Raw genomic sequence first — 10,826 nt, 5'->3', positions numbered from 1 at the left:
CGGGGTGTTGGGAGGGTGGCCCTGTGTGGGGAGGGTCCCGGGGTGTTGGGAGGGTGGCCCTGTGTGGGGAGGGTCCCGGGGTGTTGGGAGGGTGGCTCTGTGTGGGGAGGGTCCCGGGGTGTTGGCAGGGTTGGCTCTGTGTGGGGAGGGTCCCGGGGTGTTGGGAGGGTGGCTCTGTGTGGGGAGGGTCCCGGGGTGTTGGGAGGGTGGCTCTGTGTGGGGAGGGTCCCGGGGTGTTGGCAGGGTTGGCTCTGTGTGGGGAGGGTCCCGGGGTGTTGGGAGGGTGGCCCTGTGTGGGGAGGGTCCCGGGGTGTTGGGAGGGTGGCTCTGTGTGGGGAGGGTCCCGGGGTGTTGGGAGGGTGGCCCTGTGTGGGGAGGGTCCCGGGGTGTTGGGAGGGTGGCCCTGTGTGGGGAGGGTCCCGGGGTGTTGGCAGGGTTGGCTCTGTGTGGGGAGGGTCCCGGGGTGTTGGGAGGGTGGCCCTGTGTGGGGAGGGTCCCGGGGTGTTGGGAGGGTGGCCCTGTTTGGGGAGGGTCCCGGGGTGTTGGGAGGGTGGCCCTGTGTGGGGAGGGTCCCGGGGTGTTGGGAGGGTGGCTCTGTGTGGGGAGGGTCCCGGGGTGTTGGGAGGGTTGGCTCTGTGTGGGGAGGGTCCCGGGGTGTTGGGAGGGTGGCCCTGTGTGGGGAGGGTCCCGGGGTGTTGGGAGGGTGGCCCTGTGTGGGGAGGGTCCCGGGGTGTTGGCAGGGTTGGCTCTGTGTGGGGAGGGTCCCGGGGTGTTGGGAGGGTTGGCTCTGTGTGGGGAGGGTCCCGGGGTGTTGGGAGGGTGGCTCTGTGTGGGGAGGGTCCCGGGGTGTTGGGAGGGTGGCTCTGTGTGGGGAGGGTCCCGGGGTGTTGGGAGGGTTGGCTCTGTGTGGGGAGGGTCCCGGGGTGTTGGGAGGGTGGCTCTGTGTGGGGAGGGTCCCGGGGTGTTGGGAGGGTTGGCTCTGTGTGGGGAGGGTCCCGGGGTGTTGGGAGGGTGGCCCTGTTTGGGGAGGGTCCCGGGGTGTTGGCAGGGTTGGCTCTGTGTGGGGAGGGTCCCGGGATGTTGGGAGGGTGGCTCTGTGTGGGGAGGGTCCCGGGGTGTTGGCAGGGTTGGCTCTGTGTGGGGAGGGTCCCGGGGTGTTGGGAGGGTCAGGTGTGGGGGAACCCTGGTGGAACAGCCTGTGGTGATGGTCCTGGGGTGTCAGGGGCAGGGGGACCCTGGTGGAACAGCCTGTCGCTTGCTTTCCCATGGCCCCAGTGTCAGGTTTGAGAACTGGCCATTGACGATGTGTCCCTGGAAAAGTTTTCACGCATTATTTTTATTTCCCAATTGTTTTTAACCCAGGGGAGTGGATCCCAGCCCGGCTCTCTGGGGCCTGCCAGGGCTGTCCCATGCGGGCTTCACATGTGAATTTGGGCGGGGTGGGGGGTGCGTCACAGACACCTAGTCCATGGCATTTGTGGATCTGTCTCTTTACCCACTCCCAGGTCAAGACAGAGGGTGGTGCAGACACCCGCGGGAGGCACGTGGGCCCCCCACCAGACACCCCCATGGTTCCCTCCACTGTGGCCACGCTGCTTTCTGCTGTGCCCTGACCTCACGTAGACACAGCTGCACCTGCCCCCGCCCCTCCGCCCCCTGCCACTTGGCCATCCTGCTGCGGGGGCGGCCGGGCGTGATGGCTCCTGTTTCTCGCTCTGCTGCTGGTGTTTCCCGCTTAGGGGTGTTGCAGGGGCAGCACGGAGGACACTCATGCTCAGGGCTGTCGGTGGCCTGTGGGGTGTCACGTCGAGTGTCACTGGCCGTGGGGTGGGTGCATCTGGACGTTGGTGGGGGCCCTGCCCTCCCACAGCTTCACCTTCTCAGCATTCCCGCTTAGGTTTGAGATCCATTTTAAACTTATTTTTGTCATGTGAAGTGTGGGCCAAGGTTCATCCTCTCTGCCTCTCTCTCTCCTGATCCACTACCCTTAGCCAATTGTGGGAACACCATTTCCCTTGCCAATCTTTGTTCTGGAATTGGCATAAGACCCACGTCTGCTTTTGGCCAATGAGACTCAGGGAGGGGACTTCTGTGGCTTCCAGGAAACCGCTTCAGAGACAGGAGGTGGGCAGTCCCCTTCCTCTGTCCTCCCTGGAGTGTGCAGGGAGGGAGTGTGCTGCTGCAGCCGCCACAGGCAGCCACTTTGCCCTCTCGAGGAAGCCAGCCTGAAGACAAAGCTAATCCCAGAGCTGAGCAGAAACAGAGTGACGAAGAGACAGGTGGAGGACAGGAAGGGGCTCCACAGCTTGATGGGCGAAGGGGCAGAGCTGGAGCCTTGAGCACCCTGCACCTGAAACCCACCCTGAGATAGACTTGCTGTTGTGGAAGGCAGTCCCTTACTTTGCTGTCACTTACAGTCAACACATCTTCTTCCACACAGGCGTCACTTAACGTGATGTGAAGTGCATGTATTTAAAGGCAGCGCATGAACAGTGGGGAGACTGGGACTGGGCACAGCCACAGGAGGTGGGAGAGGCATGTTTTCATGTCTCTCTCTGTGTCTGTCTCTGTCTCTCCTTGTCTCTCTGTATCTCTCTCTGAGACTGAGGTCAGGACACAGGAGGCCTCCCCCTGGAGGTGAGGCAGTCTGTGACAAGCTGGTGTGGGGCCAGTGGTGGGGGTAAGTTGATGACACCCCTGTGGCACCCGGCCTTGAACTCTTTATCGGGGACGGACAGGAGTGTGGGTGTGGGTGGGGTCGGGGCTGTGTGGCCTGGCCTTGGAGGGACCTGGGTTTTGAGAGACGTGGTTAGAAGTGGCTGCATGGATGGAAAGAGGGTGGGAGCAAGGTTGTCACTCGCGGCCTCTCCGAGGAGGGTCACTGTGGGAGGTGGCTCGGGTGCCACCTACATGCCTGGAGGAATACTGGGAGAAGGGGGTTCTGCGGCGCCTTCCAGAGCTCACTCCTGGGAGGAAGACCTGTGAGGTCAAGCAGGACTGAGCTCGGGGCAGGGAATGCAGGAGCCCCTGAAGAGCTTCCTGGGGTCACCATGGCATCCACAGCCCCTGCAGGCTGCTTCCCCAGTGCTGCCCTGCAGGATGCGGGGGCGGGGCGCAGATTAACCCGTTACCCACTCTCTGCAGGGAGGTGCAGAAGAGACCTCCTCAGGGCAGCTGGTTTCTCCACCTCCCTGGCATCCTGTTGTGGCCCAGAGAAAGGACCCCCACCTGCCACCCGCAGACCCAGGGCCACAGACTCTGCAGAAAGCCCTTTATGGCCACAGAGCCTTCCATGCCCTGCTCTGAAGGAAGAACGCATTGTTCCCCAGGAAAGCATTTAACGGGACTCACCAGCCAAGACGGTATACGATAAATAAATAAGGCACAATCGAAACTTTTATTTTAGACATTTCCAGCTCTACTATTTTTTAAACCCGTGTCTTGGCGCTGTCTTCCTTCCCCACTTCCTGTCTCCTTCGTAACTTCTCAGTTCTCACATGAGCTGTTTATTAAATATCAATTGCAGGAATAAGAAACTATTTCCACCAAAATCAAGAGGAAAAGAAAACATATCAAGTAAACTGGAACATTTTAAACTTACTCCTGTTTTTGTTTTTGTTGTTGGTTTGTTGTTGTTGTTGTTGTTGTTTTTGTTTGTTTATTTGTTTGAGATGGTGTCTCGCTCTTGTTGCCCAGGCTGGAGTACAGTGACGCTCATTGCAACCTCCGCCTCCTGGGTTCAAGCGATTCTCCTTCCTTCCTCAGCCTCCCGAGTAGCTGGGACTACAAGCGCCCGCCACCATGCCCAGCTATTTTTTTGTATTTTCAGTAGAGACGGGGTTTCACCGTGTTAACCAGGATGGTCTCGTTCTCCTGACTTCGTATCCACCCACCTTGGCCTCCCAAAGTGCTGGGATTACAGGTGTGAGCCACTGCACCTGGCCCTTAGTCTTGTTTTAAAAGGCAGTACAAGACATTTTTGTAGGGCCAACAGGCAGTGCCCACAAAGACAAGCAAAGATTTGATGTCAAAGCCGTGGAATCAAGTGATTTCTCAGCTAATGCCAAGCTAAGACCATCCTGTCACCCACCTGCTCTCCACCTGGGGGTCTCATGGACAAGGACATGGTCTTGAGCAGAGGCAGCATTGCGACAGCCACCCAAGGAGGAAGGCAGCGGTTTGCTGCAGGTGAGCGGCTCCGAGGCATGTGTGCCCTCCGAGGAGGCAGAGCTGTGAGAAGGAAAGCAGGGCCCACCAGGGCTGTGGCTCGCCTTGTGGCGCAGGCCATCCGCAGAGTGGATGGGAATGCTACTGGCGTGTGAAGAGGCCAGTGCTACATGGCTGCAAGGCTCCTGAACTGCTGGGGGAAAGTAGGACTTGCCAAACACACCGTGGAAGAAAAGATCCCACTCTAACCGCAGCCAGCAGCATGCAGTACCCAGCTTTATGAAACATTCAGTTAGTGTGAGTGCACCTGCCAGCCTCCTGTCACAGGGAAGGCTGAGTGTCACCCACTCACCCGTCACAGGGGAGGCTGAGCATCAATCACCTGTCACAGGTGAGGCTTAGCAGTGCTTATTGGTCAGTCTTATTGGTTGTTCCTTCTGTGAATTGTCCATGTCTGTCCTCTGCCCGAATACTAGTTCTCATCTGCTGTGGTTTGAATGTTTGTCCCTTCTCAATCTCATGTTGAAATTTAATTGCTACTGCAACAGTATTAAGAGGTGGGACATTTAAGGGGTGATGAGGCCAGGATTCCGCCCTCATAAATGGGTGTGTGCTGTTATCCCAGGAGAGGGTTCCTGATAAAAGGATGAGTTTGGATGCCCACCCCCCATCCCCTGGCAACTTCCGCCCACTGCCTTCTGCCCTGGGATGGTGAAGCCAGAAGGACCTCACCAGATGCAGGTGCCTTGCTTGGACTCTCAGCTTCTGAAATGGTGAGGGATACATTTCTGTTCTTTGTAAATTACCCAGACTGTGGAATTCTGTTAAGCAGCATAAAATGGACTAAGACACTGCCTTTTGCTTGTGGTTCACAGGCGCTGCTGTGTGTTGTAGAGATGAGTTTCTCACAGGGTTTGGATCTGGAAATGGCACCTCTGTCTGCTGCGCGGGCATGATGCAGTTAATGTCCTTTGCAGAATACACAAGCCAATGTGGCTGGTGGTACCCAGTGGTTTTTCACCACGTGGTGTGAGCTTTTCTGGTTGTGAAGCTACATGACATTTTCTCCTGTGAGCTTCCTTTAATCTCACATTAGGTTTGAACCCAGCTTCCCCTCTTTTTTTTTTTTTTTTTTTTTTTTGTTTGTTTTTTGAGACGAAGTTTCGCTCTTGTTGCCCAGGCTGGAGTGCAATGGCGCAATCTCAGCTCACCAAAACCTCCGCCTCTGGGGTTCAAGCACTTCCCCTGCCTCAGCCTCCTGAGTAGTTAGGATTACAGGCATGAGCCACCATGCCCAGCTAATTTGGTATTTTTAGTAGAGACGAGGTTTCTCCATGTTGGTCAGGCTGGTCTTGAACTCCCAACCTCAGGTGATCCACCTACCTCGGCCTCCCAAAGTGCTGGGATTATAGGCGTGAGCCACTGTGCATGGCCCCAGCTTCCCCTCTTGAATCTGGCATGAGGCAGGGATCCACCTTCACGTTTCCCAGGCGGCGAGGCAGCTCTCACCCCTCATGCTGGCCCTGGTACCCTTTCTCCAGGGACGCGGGGCCCACATTCATCATAGTGGGGTTCCATAGATGATGGTCCTGTCATATCAGGGTTCCCATAGAAGGGGGCCCTTTTTGGCACTTTCTTTTATTCCATTAGTCTGTTTGCCTGTTCACACATTTTATTGCTTTTCCCCGCAAAAGAATCAATGTGGGAATTTATTTATTTATTGAGACGGAGTCTCACTCTGTCACCCAGGCTGGAGTGCAGTGGTGCAATCTCAGCTCACTGCAACCTCCGCCTCCCTGGTTCAAGCAATTCTCCTGCCTCAGCTTTCCAAGTAGCTGGAATTACAGGCATCTGCCACCATGCCCGGCTGATTTTTTGTATTTTTTGTATTTTTTTTTTTTCTGAGATGGAGTCTCTGTGTTGCCTAGGCTAGAGTGCAGTGGCGTGATCTCAGCTCACTGCAACTTCCACCTCCCAGGTTCGAGCAATTCTTCCTGCCTCAGCCTCCCAAGCAGGTGGGATTACAGGTGCTCATTACCACGCCTGGCTAATTTTTGTATTTTTTAGTAGAGACGGGATTTCACCACATTGGCCAGGTTGGTCTTGAACTCCTGACCTCACGATCCACCTACCTTGACCTCCCAAAGTGCTGGGATTACAGGTGTGAGCCACTGCTCCCAGCCGGGAATTTATTTTGAAATTTAATTTGATTTATTTAGTTTCCTAACTCTTTTATTGCTTTTAGGCAATTTTTTGAAGTATAATATGAATAAGAAAATTATGGTGAATTGTTACAGCATCAAGACCTCCAAGACCAGGACACAGAACAACCCTAGCCCCCAGAAACCTCCACCCCGTAAGGCTCCACAACCCCTCTTCTAACACACAGATTACCTTCAGCTCTTCTTGAACTTCATATAAGTGTGAAATTCACCCATGCTGTTGAACACAGCACTGTTTCATTCATGTAAGTGGCCTTATAGTATTCCATCATGTGAACAGAGTTTATTATCCGTTCTGTTAATCACAGTAGTTTTTACCTGTTGTGAGTAAGGGTGTCACAAACAGCCTCATGTGTACTTTGTGGAAGATGGAATTCCTGTACAGATGTGGAACATACACTGGATTTGAAGTGCTGGGTTATAGCGTATGCACATGCTCAGCTTTATCAAACACTGCTTAACAGCTTTTCAGAGTGGCTGTGCCAACTCACACTCTCCAACAGTCTATGGGAGTTCCAGTTGCCCCACACCCTTGCTACCACTTGCAATTGTCAGCTGTAAATTTTAGCCATTTTGTTGGGTGTATATTGGTATTTTATTGTGTTTTTGATACTCATTGCTCCCGCAATCGTTGAAGTTGAGCACGGTTGTATATGCTTATTGGCAATTTGGATACTCTCTTTACGTTTTCAAAAATTGGGTTTTTGTGTTTTATTGATTGGTAGAATTTCTTTATTCTGAATTTGAGTTCTTAGTTGTGCTTGTGTGTGTACACATAGTAAACAGACACACAGGTTAAAATAATTAATTGGGAGATCATTAGACCAAGATGGCCCCAGCGCCTTGGGTTTCAACTCAAGCAAACCAAAGTCCATCTCAGTGTACATGGTTATAGTTCAGGTAAGCAGAAACCACTGGCTGATCTCTAACACGGGGCTTTCCACTGGAATGATTTCTTTCCCTTTCTTTCTCTTTCTCTCTTCCTCTCCTCTTTCTTTTTTTCTTTCTTCCTTTCTTTCCTATCTTTCTGCCTTTCTTTCCTTCCTTCCATCCTTCCATCTGTCTCTTTCTTTCTTTCTTTTTCTTTTTTCTTTCTTTTCTTTCCTTCCCTCTCTCTTTCTTTCCTCCCTCCCTCCCTTTCTTCCTTCCTTCCTTCCTTCTTTCCTGCCTTCCCTTCCTCCTTCCCTCCCTCCCTCCTTCCCCTCCCTCCCTAAAATTCATAGAATAAAAAATGCCTGAATAGCCAAAGTTATCCTAAGCAAAAAGAACAAAGCTGGAGACATCACATTACCTGACTTCAAATTATCTTACAAGGCTATGGTAACCAAAACAGCATGGTATTTAGGATTGTTTTTCCAATTCTTTGAAAAGCGATGTTGGTATCTTCATAGGAATTGCATTGAATCTGTAGATTGCTTTGGGTAGTGTGGTCACTTTCACAATATTGATTCTTCCAATCCATGATCATGGGATGTATTTCCATTGGTTTGTGTCATATACAATTTCTTTCAGCAGTGTTTGCTAGGTCTCCTTGTAGAGATATTTCACCTCTTGGTCAAGTTATTTCTAGTTATTTTATTTTACTTTTTGCAGCTATTGTAAAAGAGCTCAAGTTCTTGATTTGATTCTCAGCTTGGTCATTATGGGTGTTTAGCAGTGCTACTGATTTGTGTACATTGATTTTGTAACCTAAGACTTCACTGAATTCATTTATCAGCAATTCACTCATTTTTAGAGGATACTTGGTCCATGCACGTGTCAGAGATTGTTGTAATGTTTCTTTCTTACAATGATCTCATCACATTTTAATCACAAAGTCAGGCTAGTCTTTTAAATAAAGTTGCAAAGCATTACTCATTTTTTCTCTTCTCTGGAAGAGTTTGTGTAAGATTGGTGTTTTTTGTCCCACAAACATTTGGAAGAATGGTTTGCTGGTGGAGCCAACTGGACCTGAAGTTTTCTTTGTGGGAACATTTTAAATAAGATTATTCAGACTCATAAATTTTTCTTGCATCAGTTTTGGCAAGTTGTGTTTTTCAGAGTTTGTTCAATTTTTCTAAATTGTCAAATTTATTGGCATAAATTGTTCAGCATATTCTTTTATTATTAACTTAGTATCTGTGGGATCTTTAGTGATGTCTCCATTTTCATTTTTGATATTGTTAATGTTGGGAGAAAAGCTGAGTGTTGGGAGAAGCTGCGGCAAGGCTTGCATGTCTGACATAATGTAAAAGAGTCTTGGAACATGTCTGGGGTCCAGGGTCTAAAACTCCTCGTGGCCTTTGGAACACCAAGCTCTGTGCTAAAGGGTGGAAGGCTACCCTGATGCACCATAATCTAAGCCCAGGGCATAAAACCCCTCGTGGCTTGGACAGAATCCAGGGCTCATGGCTCTGGAATGTGTATAGACTTGCCGGCTCCTTGCTCCTTGCTCCTTGCTCTCCCAGGATTGATTGTATCTTGAGTTAAAGAACCTGCTCTCCATTATCTCAGGTAGCAGAGCATATGCTAAACCATCACAGCTGTAAATCATGTGCTTAATGCAACACTCCCTTTCAACCCCACATTCTCACCACCTGTTTCTTTGTTTGATCACCAGTAAATATTCTGGGCTTCCAGAGCTTGGGGCCTTCACAGCCTCCATACTCGCGTTGGCCCCCTGGACCTACTTTCTGTCTCAAACTGTCTTTTCTCATTCCTTTGACTCCACCAGACTTCGTCGCCCCCACCACCTGGTGTTGGGTCTGATCACCCCAATGGTTAATTTGTGCTTCTTATTTTTTAATCAAACTTTTTAGGAGTTTATAATTTTATATTTATTATTTTATTTCTAGCAAACAATTTTTGGCTGTTGATATTTTTTCTCATGTATGTCTCCTATTTCATTAATTACCAACATTATCTTTATTATTTTCTTCCATCTAATGTATTGAGTTTGATAGTTCAAGTTTGTGTTCTTTTCCCAAGTTCTTGGGAAAAATACTTAGTTCTTTGATTTCAAGCATCTTTTCTAATATACACATTAAAGGCATGTGTCTTCTTCTCAACACTGCTTTAATTACATCACATAAGGTCCTTACTTCATATCGTTATCTTCATTCAGTTTAAGATATTTCCTCATTTTCACTGTGGTCTGTTTTTGACTAACGGATTGTTTAGAAGTTTATCACTTTATTTCCAAACATTTGGGATTTTTCTATGTATCTTTTTGTTCATGATTTCTAGTTAAATTTCACTGTGGTCAGAAACTATATTCTGTATGTTTTCAACACCACCAATTTTGGGGGAATCTTTAATGATCCAGTGGGCCATTAGTTTTGGTAATGTTCCTTGTCTACTTGGAGAAATTCATAGGCTGAAGTCAGTCCCCACACGTGGGGCTCTGTCCATGCCTACCAAGTCAAATTTGTTTATCATTTTTCCCAAACATTCTGCTGGTTTTCTGTTTGCATGAGACACCTTTCCTATCTGTTGGGAGCGGGCCCCCAAAATCTGGTCATAAACTGGCCCCAAAACTGGCCATAAACAGAATCTCTGCAGCACTGTGACATTTCATGATGGCCATGACGCCGACTCTGGAAGGTTCTGGGTTTATAGGAATGAGGGCAACGAACACCTGGCCCCCCCAGGGCGGAAAACCGCTTAAAGGCATTCTTAAGCCACAAACAATAGCATGAGCGATCTGTGCCTTCAGGACATGCTCCTGCTGCAGTTAACTAGCCCAACCTATTCCTTTAATTCGGCCCATCCCTTCATTTCCCATAAGGGATACTTTTAGTTAATTTAATATCTATAGAAACAATCCTAATGACTGATTTGCTGTTAATAAATACGTGGGTAAATCTCTGTTTTGGGGCTCTCAGCTCTGAAGGCTGTGAGACCCCTGATTTCCCACTTCACACCTCTATATTTCTATGTGTGTGTGTCTTTAATTCCTCTAGCGCCGCTGGGTTAGGTCTCCCAGACTGAGCTGGTCTCGGCACTATCCTTCTGCCTTTAGGCACTTGCACTACCGAGTATCATCTAAAGGAACATAGCGTTTGTTTTGTTTTATTTTTATAATCCAGCATGACAATCTTTGTCTTTTAGTTGGAGTATTCGTGTAATTTATATGACTACATTAATTAACGATACTTCTGTGCTTAGATTTACCACATTACAGTTTTCTTCATTGTGACCTCATTAGCTGTTTTTCATCTTTTCCTGTTAGTTTTTGATGAATCAATACTTTTTATTTTTCTCCACTAAGCTTTTAGTCATGTGCATTTTAAATCATTCTCTTAATGACTCCTCACCTGCATCGGTGATGTATCAAGAGTTAGCACACTTGCTCCTGGAGGCAAGCACGTTATAATTCTTTAACCTCATTTTCCTATCCTGGCTTTTGCATCGTTTTTCTGTATCCTAATTGTATGCATATTTAATTCTACAATATAT

At 49.3% G+C, this 10,826-nt stretch overlaps 1 pseudogene; it reads left to right on the top strand.

Annotated features, from left to right (window-relative positions):
- Window positions 1-5,629: 5,629 nt before the first annotated feature.
- On the top strand, window positions 5,630-8,246 carry LOC129037124 (uncharacterized; annotated as a pseudogene).
- The last annotated feature ends 2,580 nt before the right edge of the window (window positions 8,247-10,826 follow it).

Source organism: Pongo pygmaeus, chromosome 4, assembly GCF_028885625.2.
Source record: "Pongo pygmaeus isolate AG05252 chromosome 4, NHGRI_mPonPyg2-v2.0_pri, whole genome shotgun sequence".
Classification (NCBI taxonomy): domain Eukaryota; kingdom Metazoa; phylum Chordata; class Mammalia; order Primates; family Hominidae; genus Pongo; species Pongo pygmaeus.
This window is presented reverse-complemented; position numbering and strand designations above follow the sequence as displayed.